The sequence below is a fragment of the Triticum aestivum genome, chromosome 6B, assembly GCF_018294505.1.
Source record: "Triticum aestivum cultivar Chinese Spring chromosome 6B, IWGSC CS RefSeq v2.1, whole genome shotgun sequence".
NCBI classification, from domain to species: domain Eukaryota; kingdom Viridiplantae; phylum Streptophyta; class Magnoliopsida; order Poales; family Poaceae; genus Triticum; species Triticum aestivum.
This window is the reverse complement of record NC_057810.1, coordinates 45,816,133-45,829,612: the sequence shown is the minus strand read 5'-3', so window position 1 is coordinate 45,829,612 and position 13,480 is coordinate 45,816,133.

Here is a 13,480-nt window from a genome sequence, read left to right as displayed (position 1 = left end):
AGTGGGTGCACTCAGCGTGCCCCCACCGGTTTGCGAAATCCAGTCGACATAGTTGAATGACGGAAAGATCGAAATGATAAAGCCTAAGGCCGACTGCCAGCAGTCGACCTTAGCCTTGGGGACTACACCCAGTGGGTGCACTCAGCGTGCCCCCACTAATCCTGTTGAAGACAGAGTCGACCAGTCGACCGGTTTGCGAAATCCAGTCGACATGGTCGAATGACAGAAAGACTGAAATTATAAAGCCTAAGGCCGACTGCCAGCAGTCGACCTTAGCCTTGGGGACTACACCCAGCGGGTGCACTCAGCGTGCCCCCGCTATCACGGAGTTTAAATCGACACACCCAGTGGGTGACTACTATAAATTCTGGAAAGGAAAAGTTTTTTGTAGCATATCCTAACAGAACAAATGGTGGTCGACTGACCTGAACATTGCTTTGGAGGGCAGAACTGGCGTCGTAAGCTGCCTGGCTCGCATCCCGGATGGTCTTCAACTGCTCCATCATGATTCCTTCCTGGCGTATCGCCTCCTTCATCGCGCCAGCTTGGTCCTCTGGGACGTGGTGCGTCGTGAAGAGGGAGGGCTGCGGAGCACTTGTCAGTGGATCTGTGAAGGACACGGTGTGTCGAGTGGTGTTCTCCTCCGCCGCGACCTGAGTCTCAAGCACCGTCACATCCTGGGTCGCCCTGCTGGCAGATGCCTTCCTTCTCATTCTGTGCTTCAGTGGTTCCTCATCTTCATCATCATCAGGGAGAGTGATAACAACATTGGATGGAGCTACAGAAAAGAATCAGAGTTAGAGATCATGAGTCAGTCGACTAAAAGTGGCGTTAAGTGTATAGTACCTGGTTTTGAGGTTGCTGCGTCCTCCATCTCATGGTCATCAGCCCGGGCTGAGGTCTCAGAAGTAGCAGCACTGCAACTCCAAAGAATCAATCGACTAACTCCAGCGCCAACTAGAGAGAAAGTTCACGCAAAACAAGAAGACTTAAGCAACATGATTACCCTGATATGGTGGGGATGGACACCTTCATCTTCGGCAGGTGCTTGGTCGGCTTCGACGGGGCCGCCCTGGGCTGCTTCGACGCCTTTTCAGTCGGCGCCGGAGAGGTGGTCCGAGGGCGCTTGGTCGACTGCGTAGCAGTCGCAACCCCTTCGCCGCGTTCGGTCGCAGGATCATGGACAAGTTTCGACCGCCTTGCCGAGCGCGGTGGTGCGACCTCCTCCTCCTCCTCATCTTCCTCGTCCTCATCGTCATCGTCATCATCGTCATCGTCATCGGCCTCAGCGGTGTCCGAGTCCCACTCCTCCTCCTGGCTCTCGCCCCCGCTCGCTTCTCCCTCCTCAGTCGGAGCCTGCGCTCCGTTGGGCATTAAGTACAGTTTAGTGAGGGCCTGATGGACAACAAGACAAAGATCAGTCGACAGATCGGCAGAGAAAACAGAGATAAATATGACAAGAATACAATGGGAAGCGGAGCAGGCATACCTTGTTTGGATCGCTGTGGCAGTCGAGTGGAGGAATCCTTCTGGCTCCGCGAGGGTTATCTTTGTTCCCAGTAACAGCGGCCATCCACCTTTCCAGAGTGGTATTGTCGACTGTTTCTGGATTGACCCGAGTAACATCCTCAGTCCCGCAGTACAACCACATGCAATGGCTCTGGAACTGGAGAGGCTGGATTCGGCGCCTAAGGAAAACCTCCAGGAGATCCATACCCGTCACTCCCTCCCGAACCAACTGAACTACGCGCTCCATCAGCATCTTCACGTCAGCTTTCTCCTCCGGGATCAACTTCAGAGAGGAGGGCTTGTTCACTCGGTCCATGGTAAATTGAGGAAGTCCACTCGACTGCCCCGGCGTCGACTCATCCTGGCAGTAGAACCAGGTCGACTGCCAGCCTCTGACTGACTCGGGAAATGTCATGGATGGGAAGGTGCTCTTATTCCTCACCTGGATCCCTAGACCTCCACACATTTGGACCACTCTGGTTCTTTCATCGCCTGGGCTCGCCTTCTTCACGGTCTGAGAGCGACATGTGAATATGTGCTTGAACAAGCCCCAATGCGGTCGACAGCCCAGAAAACTCTCACACATAGACACAAACGCGGCAAGATAGGCAATTGAATTCGGGGCGAAGTGGTGGAGTTGCACTCCAAAGAAGTTCAAGAAACCACGGAAGAAAACGCTCGGCGGCAAAGAGAACCCGCGGTCGACATGGGTAGCCAGAAGCACGCACTCACCCTCTTCCGGCTGAGGCTGCCACTCTTTCCCCGGAAGCCTCGCAGCTCCATGAGGGATCAGGCCTTCGTTGGCCATGTCGAGGAGGTCCTTCTCCGTGATGGTCGACTGGATCCAATCTCCCTGGACCCAGCCTTTCGGCAGGCGAGACCTAGACGAAGACCCACCGCGGCTGGTGGATCTCCCCTTCGCCTTCTCCGTCGCCGACGCCTTCTTCGCGCGCTCCAGCGCCGCCGTCCTCTCTTTGACCATGGCTACCGACGAGGCGCGTGAGGAGAAGTGGTGCGGAGGCGAGAGCGAGCGCGTTGGGTGGAGATGAAGAGGGCAGAGGGAGGATGCTGAGACACTGCTCAAAGAAAACCCTCGCCGGGCGCATTTATAAGATCCCTTCCGAGTGGATGACAGGTGGGCCGGTCAATCTAATCATATCCTGGAACTGTCACACGAGCGGGATACGTGGCGAAGAAAGCGGCGCGGAGATCGAGGCGTCTATGTCCCGTCCCATCCGAACACCGCGGTCTGCTCCGCTTCGCGCGTTTCCCCAAATTTCGCATCCCCCTAAATCCGCGAACGGCAGATCAGTCTGTCAGGCGCGGGATTTCCTGCGATCCGTCGCTCGGAAATCGACGAAGCCCGAAAGATCACTCGACGAAAGAAATGAATGGATCGAGTCGACTGAAGACAAGTCGCTCACTATCAACGAAGAGATTCTCTGGATTCAGAACAACACACGACCAGTGTGCAAAGGCTAATCGGAAACAGCATCAACTCCTCCGTCACTCAAAGCCTCAATCCATTCGGGGGCTAATGATGGGGTCATATACCTAGGGTAGGGTTACAGACCTAATCTAAGTACCCTGCCTAAGGACACCCTTAGAAGAGGTCACCTTCCAGTCGGCCAACGAGAGACTCACTCGACTAACTTGAAGGACTCGACCATGGGCGACTCACTCGACTACCGGGAGGTCAAAAGGCACTCTGCACTGCAACGGCATGTAGTTAAGTAGACTTTATGATAGTTAAAGGCACTTTATGTGGGGCGTTACCTGTAACGCCCCGGACTTAATACACCTTAAACCCTCCATTACGTGGGCTGGCTGGGGTCCCGGCGCACTCTATATAAGCCACCCCCCTCCACAGGCAGAAGGGTTCGGCATCCTGTAACTCATATACACATAATCCACTCGACCGCCTCCGGGCTCCGAGACGTAGGGCTTTTACTTCCTCCGAGAAGGGCCTGAACTCGTACATCTCTTGTGTTTACAACCTCTCCATAGCTAGAACCTTGCCTCTCCATACCTACCCCCCACTCTACTGTCAGACTTAGAACCACGACAAGGGGCACCAGCCCCCCCAAGGCCCATGCGCATGGGAGGGGGAAAACCCTAAAGGAGGAGGCCTCCACTTGACTTGGGAGGCACTCCTCCCCCCTTGGCCGCACCCCTTCCTTGGAGGAAGGGGCAAGGCTGCGCCCTCCTCCTCTCCCTTGCCCCTATATATAGTGGAGGGGAGGGAGGGCAGCCGCATGTCACATCCCTAGTCTGGTATGGCCTAGACTAGCTAGTCATTTGTGCATCATGTTTAAATTTCATTTAAATTTGAAATGAGGATTGGTGGAACCCTCAGAATCATTGTTGAAAATGACCCAAATAAAAATTTCTCCAAAAGGGTCCAAGAAAATGCTCATGTTGCTCTCTGAAAATATTGGACAGAGATAAAAATCAAAACAATATTTTTAGGAGCTCATGGATATTTAATTTTGGCCATTTGGATTAATCCGATAATTATTTGCATTGGAAATATATTAGTTATATATATTAATATATGTCCAAAAATTATGCCATTTATAAAGGAGCTCTGGATTAATATAACTAGCTTCCATAAAAAAATGGCATAAGTAAATAAATTGATTTAGTATTATTACTAAATCAAAACATATGTCAGAAAATTTAGAAAAAGAAATAAAACAGAAAAAACCTTACCTGGGCTTCTGCCTGGCGCCTCTGGCCTAGCAGCAGCAGGCCGGCCAAGCCAGCAGGCGGCCCAGCCCGCCTCCTCCTCTGTCGTCTTCGTCCTCGACAGAGGGAGGGGAGCGTGCCCGGCGCGCGCGCGCGCCACCGCGCCACGCCACCAGCCTCCCTGCCTGCCTGGCGCCCTCCTCGTCACCTGGAACGCCCGGACGTCGCCACGCCCCCCCCCCGTACCCTCTCACTCTCTCTCGTTCCTTCCCCCCTCCTTTGCTCTCTCTCTCGCGCGCAGCCGAGCAAAGCTCATCGCCGCCGTTCGCCATAGCCGCCGCCACAGCCTCCCCTTCGCCTCCCCGACACGCTCCCCAGATCCGCCGCGACCCCCTCTACCTCCTCGTCGAGCCACGCAAGACGGAGCACCCTGTGGAGCCGCCGTCGCCGTCGTCTTCCACCTCGGGCTCCGACCACCACCGCCGTCGATTCGCCACACGCAGGACGTCCCCGAGCCCGCTGACGCCTTCGCTGGATCCACCGTGAGCTTCTTCCCGTTTCCCCTCTCTTATCCCCCTCGTTCCCGCGCCGTAGCTCCGTTCCCCACCACGGCCGAACCTCCACCGCCGCCGATCTCGCCGTCGATGCAGCTCCGGTGACCATTTGGTCACCCCGGCGAGTCCAACAAGTTCGTAAGGCCCCGTAGAGCATCCCTAGCACTTTGCTTCGCTCGCCTTCAAGCTCCAACCGTGTTTTCGTGCACGACCGAACTCCGGCGGCCGCAGCCGAGCTCGCCGCCGTCGACTCCGGCCATCCCAGGCCCAGCCACGGCCACCGCCCGACGCGCCATCGAGCTAGCTTTCCAACGCACCTAGCCGCGCGCCATTTGGAGCACCACAGAGGAAACCCGGGGCACAAGTACGCCGCGGACCTCGCCGGCGACTAACCGCCGGCGGGTTTGACTTGTTTGACCTGGGATTTGACCCCCCAGGGTCACTGACGCGTGGGCCCTATCGGCCAGGTGATTAGCTTAGTGCGAATCACCGTTTAATTAACTCCCCCTGACACTGACAGTGGGCCCCAGCGCCACTAACCTTTTTAATTAGGATTAAACTAACCCTGTTTAACCCCCTGACACTGACGTGTGGACCCCACACGTCAGGTTTGACCCCAGTCAGCCACAGTTGACTGCTGACGTCATGCTTACTCAATGCTGACGCAATATATATTTTCTGGAATTAAAATAATTCAGGAAATTACAGAAATTGTTTTAAACTTCAAAAATTCATAACAATTCAACCGTAGCTCAGATTAAAATAATTTATATATGAAAAATTATCAGAAAAATGTAATCTATCCATCTGTACTAGTTTCATGCATGACAAACCAACTTATACATGCTGAATATGAGGAAACACATTATGGCATATATAAGAGCTTACCTTGGAGATGCATTTGAGCTTATGGTTCAAATGGACTTCAAACCAATTGAATACTAGTTGCATTAGCTCAAATAGCATCACATCTACATACCATGTTCATGCATCATATTGTTGCATATGATTGTGTATTGATTGCCGGCACCGTTCCTTCTCGATAGGTCCTGCTCCGGAGACGTTCCAGAGTACCTGTCTATGAAGCAGTGCCTCCCTTGTTGATTTACCAGGCAAGCAAACCCCCTTGTTCATTTCGATAAAACCCTACTCTCTCGCTCCTGCTCTCAGTTATTGCATTAGGACAACAGCGATTCATCTGCTACTTTGTGCTGCGGTAGTTGAACCCATTCCTCTGCATGACCTGTCATTGTCACAGTAAATAGTTGAAACCCACTAGCATGTGTAGGAGTTGATTGAGCCATGTTGTGTTCCTACCATGCTATGCCTGCTATTGCTTAGAGTTGTGTCAGGTCTGGTTCATTGGGAATGAACTGGAGTGTTACGATATGATCTGATGCTGAGAGTGAAGTGTGTGAACACGATTTGGTAAAGGTAGTGGTGAGAGGCCATGTAGGAGTACATGGTGGGTTGTCTCACTGGAACCGTCCTTAAGCCCTGAGTTCTGTGTATGTTGTCCAATGACTCGATACTACCACACATTGGGCTCCGGGCGCTCCAAGCCCTCTCGATTTATTAACCAACTTGATCTCTGTCCAGGAGTCGCAACTAGTTTCTGGTGTTTGTAGGTAGTGCTATTTTTCTACCAAGTGGCACCCGGCAGGGTGGGCTTGGGACAGACTAGGCACAGGTGGCACGGTGTACCAAGTGGCACCCGGATGGTGGGCTTGGGAACCCTGCTCACATCGTTTGGGGCCGTGAGCGACACCCCAGCCGGATCTCCTTGCGGATGGAACCCGAATAGGCGATAAACCTGGGCTAGAGTCTTGTGTGGTTAGTCAGGTCGTGGCCGACACCCTCGCCAGGCTTCCGCTTGAAGGTTGCCGAGATACATGATGTGTACATGGCGGTAAGTGGCGAGAGCGTGTGTGAAGAAGTACACCCCTGCAGGGTTAACATGATCTATTCGAATAGCCGGGTCCACGGTTATGGACTTCTTGGATGCTTACATGGTACATAGACAACTTGAAGTGGATACTCTAAAATGCTCAAGACAAGTGTGAGTGCTATGGATGGCCTTCTCGTAGGGAGACGGGGATGAATCCATAGTAGTGTATTGTGTGGTGATTAGTGGACTCGTGTACGTTGTCTCACCTCAAGAGTTTCTGGTAGTCGTAGAACAGGATAGCCACAGAGTCAAAGCTGGCTTGCTGCAACTAAACCCCACATTACCCTCTTGATACAAATGCATGTATGATAGGATCTGATGTAAGTCTTGCTGAGTACCTTTGTACTCATGTTGCTTTATTTATGTTTTTGCAGCGGAGACTTCGGTCTTACTAGTGTTCTCATGGACTTCGACTAGTAGCTAGTACCTCAGCTACGATCTTGATCGGATGTTGTAGATAGTCAGGCTCTTCAGCCTTTTTTCATTTATAGATGTCTGTACCCAGACATGTAATGCTTCCGCTTGTTGCTTGTATGCTCTGTATGATGGGTATTGTGACCCCTATTTGCAATAAATGCTATGATGGCTCTTCTGAGCCCTTATCTATATGAGTTGTTGAGTTATGCTGTGATGCCATGTTGTACAGCACATACTTGCATGTTATGCGTACGTGTAATGTGTATTGCTATGTGTGGGATTTGACTATCTAGTTGTTTATCCTTAGTAGCCTCTCTTACCGGGAAATGTCTCCTAGTGCTTCCACTGAGCCCTGGTAGCTTGCTACTGCTCCGGAACACTTAGGCTGGCCGGCATGTGTCCTTCTTCGTTCTTGTGTCTGTCCCTTCGGGGAAATGTCACGCGATGAATACCGGAGTCCTGTTAGCCCGCTACAGCCCGGTTCACCGGAGTCCTGTTAGCCCAGTGCTACAGCCTGGATTCACTCGCTGATGACCGACACGTTCGATGCTGGGTCATGGATGCCTGTCCCTGTAAGTTAGTGCCACTTTGGGTTTACGACTAGCCATGTCAGCCCGGGCTCTTTATCATATGGATGCTAGCGACACCATCATATACGTGTGCCAAAAGGCGCAAACGGTCCCGGGCAAGGGTAAGGCGACACCCGTGGGGATACCGTGCGTGAGGCCGCAAAGTGATATGGGGTGTTACATGCTAGATCGATGTGGCATTGAGTCAGGGTCCTGACCGCATTGGTATCAGAGCCTGACTGCCTGTAGGATTGCCAAGCCAAACTGGTCGAAGTTGAGTCTAGAAATTCTTTAGTTATGTAAGGGAATTGATTGTGGGAAGGAACGTAAGGCTCCTTTTACTCCTTTACCTCATGGCCTTCTGATCTGAGTCGTCCTATCTTTCCGACGGGGTTAAGGAACTAGGCTTTCTCTTTCGTCTATCAGGATCACGTGTTACTACTCCGTAGTCCCATAGGATTGGTTGATCAGAGTCATACCCCAGTTTTGAGTATTTCCGGTGTAGTCTGTTTAGTATGATCTCAGAACCTTGAGTAATGCTGATGAGTATGTTATTACCCCATTTTAGTAGGATGTCTCATTCTGAGCATTTTACTACCGTTATGCTGCCGGAATTTCCCTAGGAGTTCGAGAGATACTAATTCCTTGTCCCACATTCTACAGTCGATAGTTGATGCTGACTCCGTCCCTGGTTTCGTTTCTCAGGATGTCATCAAGTTCTATTGTTCGTAGCCAGAACCATGGAGATGGTAGGGATGAGGATCCTCCCGACCCGCCTTCGTTGACACAGTTCATGTTAGAAATGGAGAGGAACAAGCGTGAGTCTAACCGTTTGTTGGCACGTATCGAGGAGAACACTGCACATCAGTCCAATAAGTCTGCGACCATTCATGACTTCATTCACTTGCACCCACCTACCTTTCATCATTCCATCGAGCCACTCGATGCAGATGACTGGCTCCGTAGCATCACCCATAAGCTGCGTTCCGCGAACGTAGCTGAAGATGACAAGCTCACTTATGCCACATACCACCTGGAAGTTCCTGCTAGTCTTTGGTGGCAGAACTATGAGGCTATGCTTCCAGCCGGCCAGATTCCTACCTGGAGGGATTTTACTGAGGCTTTTCGCGAGCATCACATTCCCCAGGCCCTCCTTGATCGCAAGAGAGAAGAGTTCTGTAGTCTCACCCAGAATAAGATGGCTTTTGATGCTTATAGTAGAGAGTTTGAGAACCTCGCTCGCTATGCCACAGAAGAGGTGTCCACGGACGCCAAGAAGCAAGCTTGGTTCCGGAAGGGTCTCAATCCCAAGTTGCGTCGTGATCTCCACCTGCATCATTGTGATACATTCCAAGCCCTTGTGAACAAGGCCATCAATGCAGAGACAGCTCAACTCACTTACGAGGAGTCTCGTAAGCACACCCGTGATTTGGGATCTCCCTCTGGCTCTAGTTCCCAGAAACGCCGGATTTGGGTTCCAAACTCCGCTCTTCCTTCCGGATATGCACCGAGGCCATCCTATGTGGTGCCTTCCCCAGCTCAGTCATATGTTCCACCCAGGCCTACTGGTAGACCCCTTGTCAGTGCGGGTCCACGTCCAACCTCAGGGACTTGCTTCACATGCGGGAAGCCAGGACACTATGCACGTGACTGCTCTCAGACTAGTTATGCTCCACCCTAGCCCGAGAAGACTATTGGTTGTGTTAAGCCATCACGCAAGATGATCAGTGTCAAGTCAGCCCCCACTGAATGTGGACGTGTGCATCACGTCTCAGCTAAAGACGCTCATGATGATCCGGATGTCGTTCTTGGTACACTCCTTGTCAATTGTCATCCAGCATCGGTTCTGTTCGATACTAGAGCATCTCACTCCTTCATTTCCGAGAGCTATGCTAACTTGCACAACATGTCATTTTGTGATATGCCCTCTCCACTAGTCATTCAAACTCCTGGATCCAAATGGCAAACCTCTAGTGTAAGCCATGGTAACAAAATCCTTGTTGATAGACTTGTATTTCTGGCATCACTTGTAGCCCTCAAGTCCTCAGATATTAACATCATCTTGGGTATGGACTGGATGACAGCTCATCATGCCAAGATTGATTGTTACACAAGATCAGTTCAGCTTACACACCCATCTGGCAAGATAGTCACTGTCTCCACTAGAGTTGCAAAGCGTCAGCTCTATTCTCTTAATGCCAGCCCTCTTCCAGACCTTGAAGATATCCCGGTAGTCGTGACTTTCCAGATGTCTTTCCAGAGGAACTGCCAGGTGTTCTGCCTGACAGAGATGTAGAGTTCGTCATAGATCTTATCCCAGGAACAGCTCCAATCTCTAGGAGACCTTACAAGATGGCACCCTTAGAACTAGCCGAGCTTAAGAAACAACTTGATGAGTCCTTGCAAAAAGGTTTCATCCGTCCTAGTTCTTCTCCTTGGGCTTGCCCCGTCCTCTTCGTCAAGAAGAAGGATGGTACGGACCGGATGGTTGTAGATTATTGTCCTGTTAATTTGGTCACGATAAAGAACAAATATCCGCTCCCCATGATCAACGATCTGTATGATCAGCTCGTTGGATCCTCAGTCTTCTCCAAGATGGATTTAAGGTTAGGCTACCACCAAATCAAAATCAGAAACAGGGACATTCCCAAGACAGCTTTTGTCACTCGTTATGGTCAGTACGAGTACATCGTCATGTCCTTTGGTCTAACCAACGCTCCAGCTACATTCTCCCGCTTGATGAACTCGATCTTCATGGAGTACTTAGATAAGTTCGTCGTGGTTTACCTCGATGATATTCTTATTTACTCGAAGAACGAGGAAGAGCATGCCGAACATCTTAGACTTGTGTTAGAAAAACTCAGAGAGCACCGCCTTTATGCCAAGTTCTCCAAGTGTGAATTTTGGTTGCCAGAAGTGACCTACCTAGGCCACGTAATCTCTGGTAAGGGCATTGCTGTCAATCCCGAGAGAGTTCAGGCTGTTCTCGATCGGACTCCACCTGAGACCATCAAACAAGTTAGGAGTTTCCTTGGTCTAGCCAGTTACTGTCGCCGCTTTGTTGAAAATTTCTCCAAAGTAGCCAAACCCCTCACGGAACTTCTCAAGAAAGATAAAAAGTTCGAGTGGTCCCCACAGTGTGAGTACAGTTTTCAGGAACTGAAAAGACGCCTGACTTCTGCTCCCATACTTGTGCCACCGGATTTCACTAAAGACTTTATTATCTACTGCGACGCCTCACGACAGGGACTAGGTTGCATTCTTATGCAGGATCGTCATGTGATTGCCTATGCATCTCGACAGTTGCATCCACATGAGGAGAATTATCCTACACATGATCTAGAGCTTGCAGCCGTAGTCTATGCACTCAAGACCTGGCGACATTACCTCCTTGGTAAACGTTGCGAGATCTACACCGATCACCAAAGTCTCAAGTATATCTTCACCCAACCGGATCTGAACCTTAGGCAAAGACGTTGGTTGGAGTTGATCACAGATTATGATCTAGGGATTACCTACACCCCAGGCAAAGCCAATGTTATGGCTGATGCTCTAAGCCGTAAATCCTATTGCAACAATCTCATGTTGCAGCAAGGCCAACCACTTCTCCATGAGGAATTCTGTAAGCTTAATCTTCACATTGCTCCTCACGGATTCCTTTCTACCTTGGTGGCGAAACCTGATCTTGAAGATCGGATTGTCGCTGCTCAAAAGCAAGACACAGGAATTTCTCGGATCAAGAGAAACATTAAGAAGGGAGTTGGTGGATGTTTCTCTATGGATGATCGTGGTGTTGTTTTCTTTGAGAATCGCTTGGTGGTTCCCAAGAATCAACATCTTCGACAATTAATTCTTAAGGAGGCGCATGAATCTCCTCTCACAATTCATCCCGGTAGTACTAAGATGTATCAGGACCTACGCCAGAGGTTCTGGTGGACTAGGATGAAGAGAGAAATCGCTGAGTTCATTGCTAAATGTGACATTTGTCGTCGTGTTAAGGCAGAGCATCAAAGACCTGCTGGCACCCTTCAGCCTTTAGCTATTCCTGAATGGAAATGGGATAAAGTTGGTATGGACTTCATCACCGGCTTTCCCAGGACCAAGAGAGGGAATAACGCTATCTTTGTAGTCGTTGATCGTCTTTCCAAAGTGGCTCACTTCCTACCTGTTCGAGAGAGTATCACTGCTAGTCAGCTTGCTGACTTATACATTTCTCGAATAGTGTCACTTCATGGTGTTCCACTAGAGATCAATTCAGACCGTGGCAGTCTTTTCACTTCTCATTTCTGGGAGAGTTTCCAAACTGCCATGGGAACCCATCTTGCCTTCAGTACCTCTTTCCACCCTCAGTCGAGTGGTCAGGTGGAACGGGTCAACCAAATTCTCGAAGACATGCTTAGAGCTTGCGTTATCCCATTCGGTATGGATTGGGAGAAATGCCTTCCTTTCGCCGAGTTTGCTTATAACAATAGCTACCAATCCAGTCTCAAGCAAGCTCCTTTTGAAGTTCTCTATGGACGAAGATGTCGAACACCTTTGAACTGGTCAGAAACCGGTGAAAGACAATTCTTTCGACCGGACATGATCCAGGAGGCAGAAGAGCAAGTTCGCATCATTCGTGAGAATTTGAAAACAGCCCAGTCTCGTCAAAAAAGCCAGTATGATCGTCATCATAAGGATATGACTTATGAAATTGGCGACAAAGCTTACCTTCGGGTTACTCCTTTGAAGGGTACCCATCGTTTCGGTATCAAGGGCAAGTTGGCTCCTCGTTACATTGGTCCTTTTCGCATTCTCGCTAAACGAGGAGAGGTTGCCTACCAGTTGGAACTACCCCCACATCTTTCTCGAGTCCATGATGTCTTCCACGTCTCTCAAATCAGGTGTTGCTTCTCGGATCCCATCCGCGGAGTGGACCACGAAACGCTTGATCTCCAAGATAACCTCACATACCGAGAGTACCTGGTTCGCATTCTTGATCAAGCAGAGCGTGTCACCCGACGTCAGAACATCAAGTTTCTCAAAGTTCAGTGGTCTCATCATTCCGAGAGAGAAGCTACTTGGGAGCGAGAAGATCGTCTTCGACTGGAGTACCCCGCTTTCTTTCCGTCGACCCCTGAATCTCGGGACGAGATTCTTTCAAGTGGGGGCGAGTTGTCACATCCCTAGTCTGGTATGGCCTAGACTAGCTAGTCATTTGTGCATCATGTTTAAATTTCATTTAAATTTGAAATGAGGATTGGTGGAACCCTCTGAACATTTTTTAAAATGACCCAAATAAAAATTTCTCCAAAAGGGTCCAAGAAAATGCTCATGTTGCTCTCTGAAAATATTGGAAGAGATAAAAATCAAAACAATATTTTTAGGAGCTCATGGATATTTAATTTTGGCCATTTGGATTAATCCGATAATTATTTGCATTGGAAATATATTAGTTATATATATTAATATATGTCCAAAAATTATGTCATTTATAAAGGAGCTCTGGATTAATATAACTAGCTTCCATAAAAAATGGCATAAGTAAATAAATTGATTTAGTATTATTACTAAATCAAAACATATGTCAGAAAATTTAGAAAAAGAAATAAAACAGGAAAAACCTTACCTGGGCTTCTGCCTGGCGCCTCTGGCCCAGCAGCATCAGGCCGGCCCAGCCAGCAGGCGGCCCAGCCCGCCTCCTCCTCTATCGTCTTCGTCCTCGACAGAGGGAGCGGAGCGTGCCCGGCGCGCGCGCGCGCCACCGCGCCACGCCACCAGCCTCCCTGCCTGCCTGGCGCCCTCCTCGTCGCCTG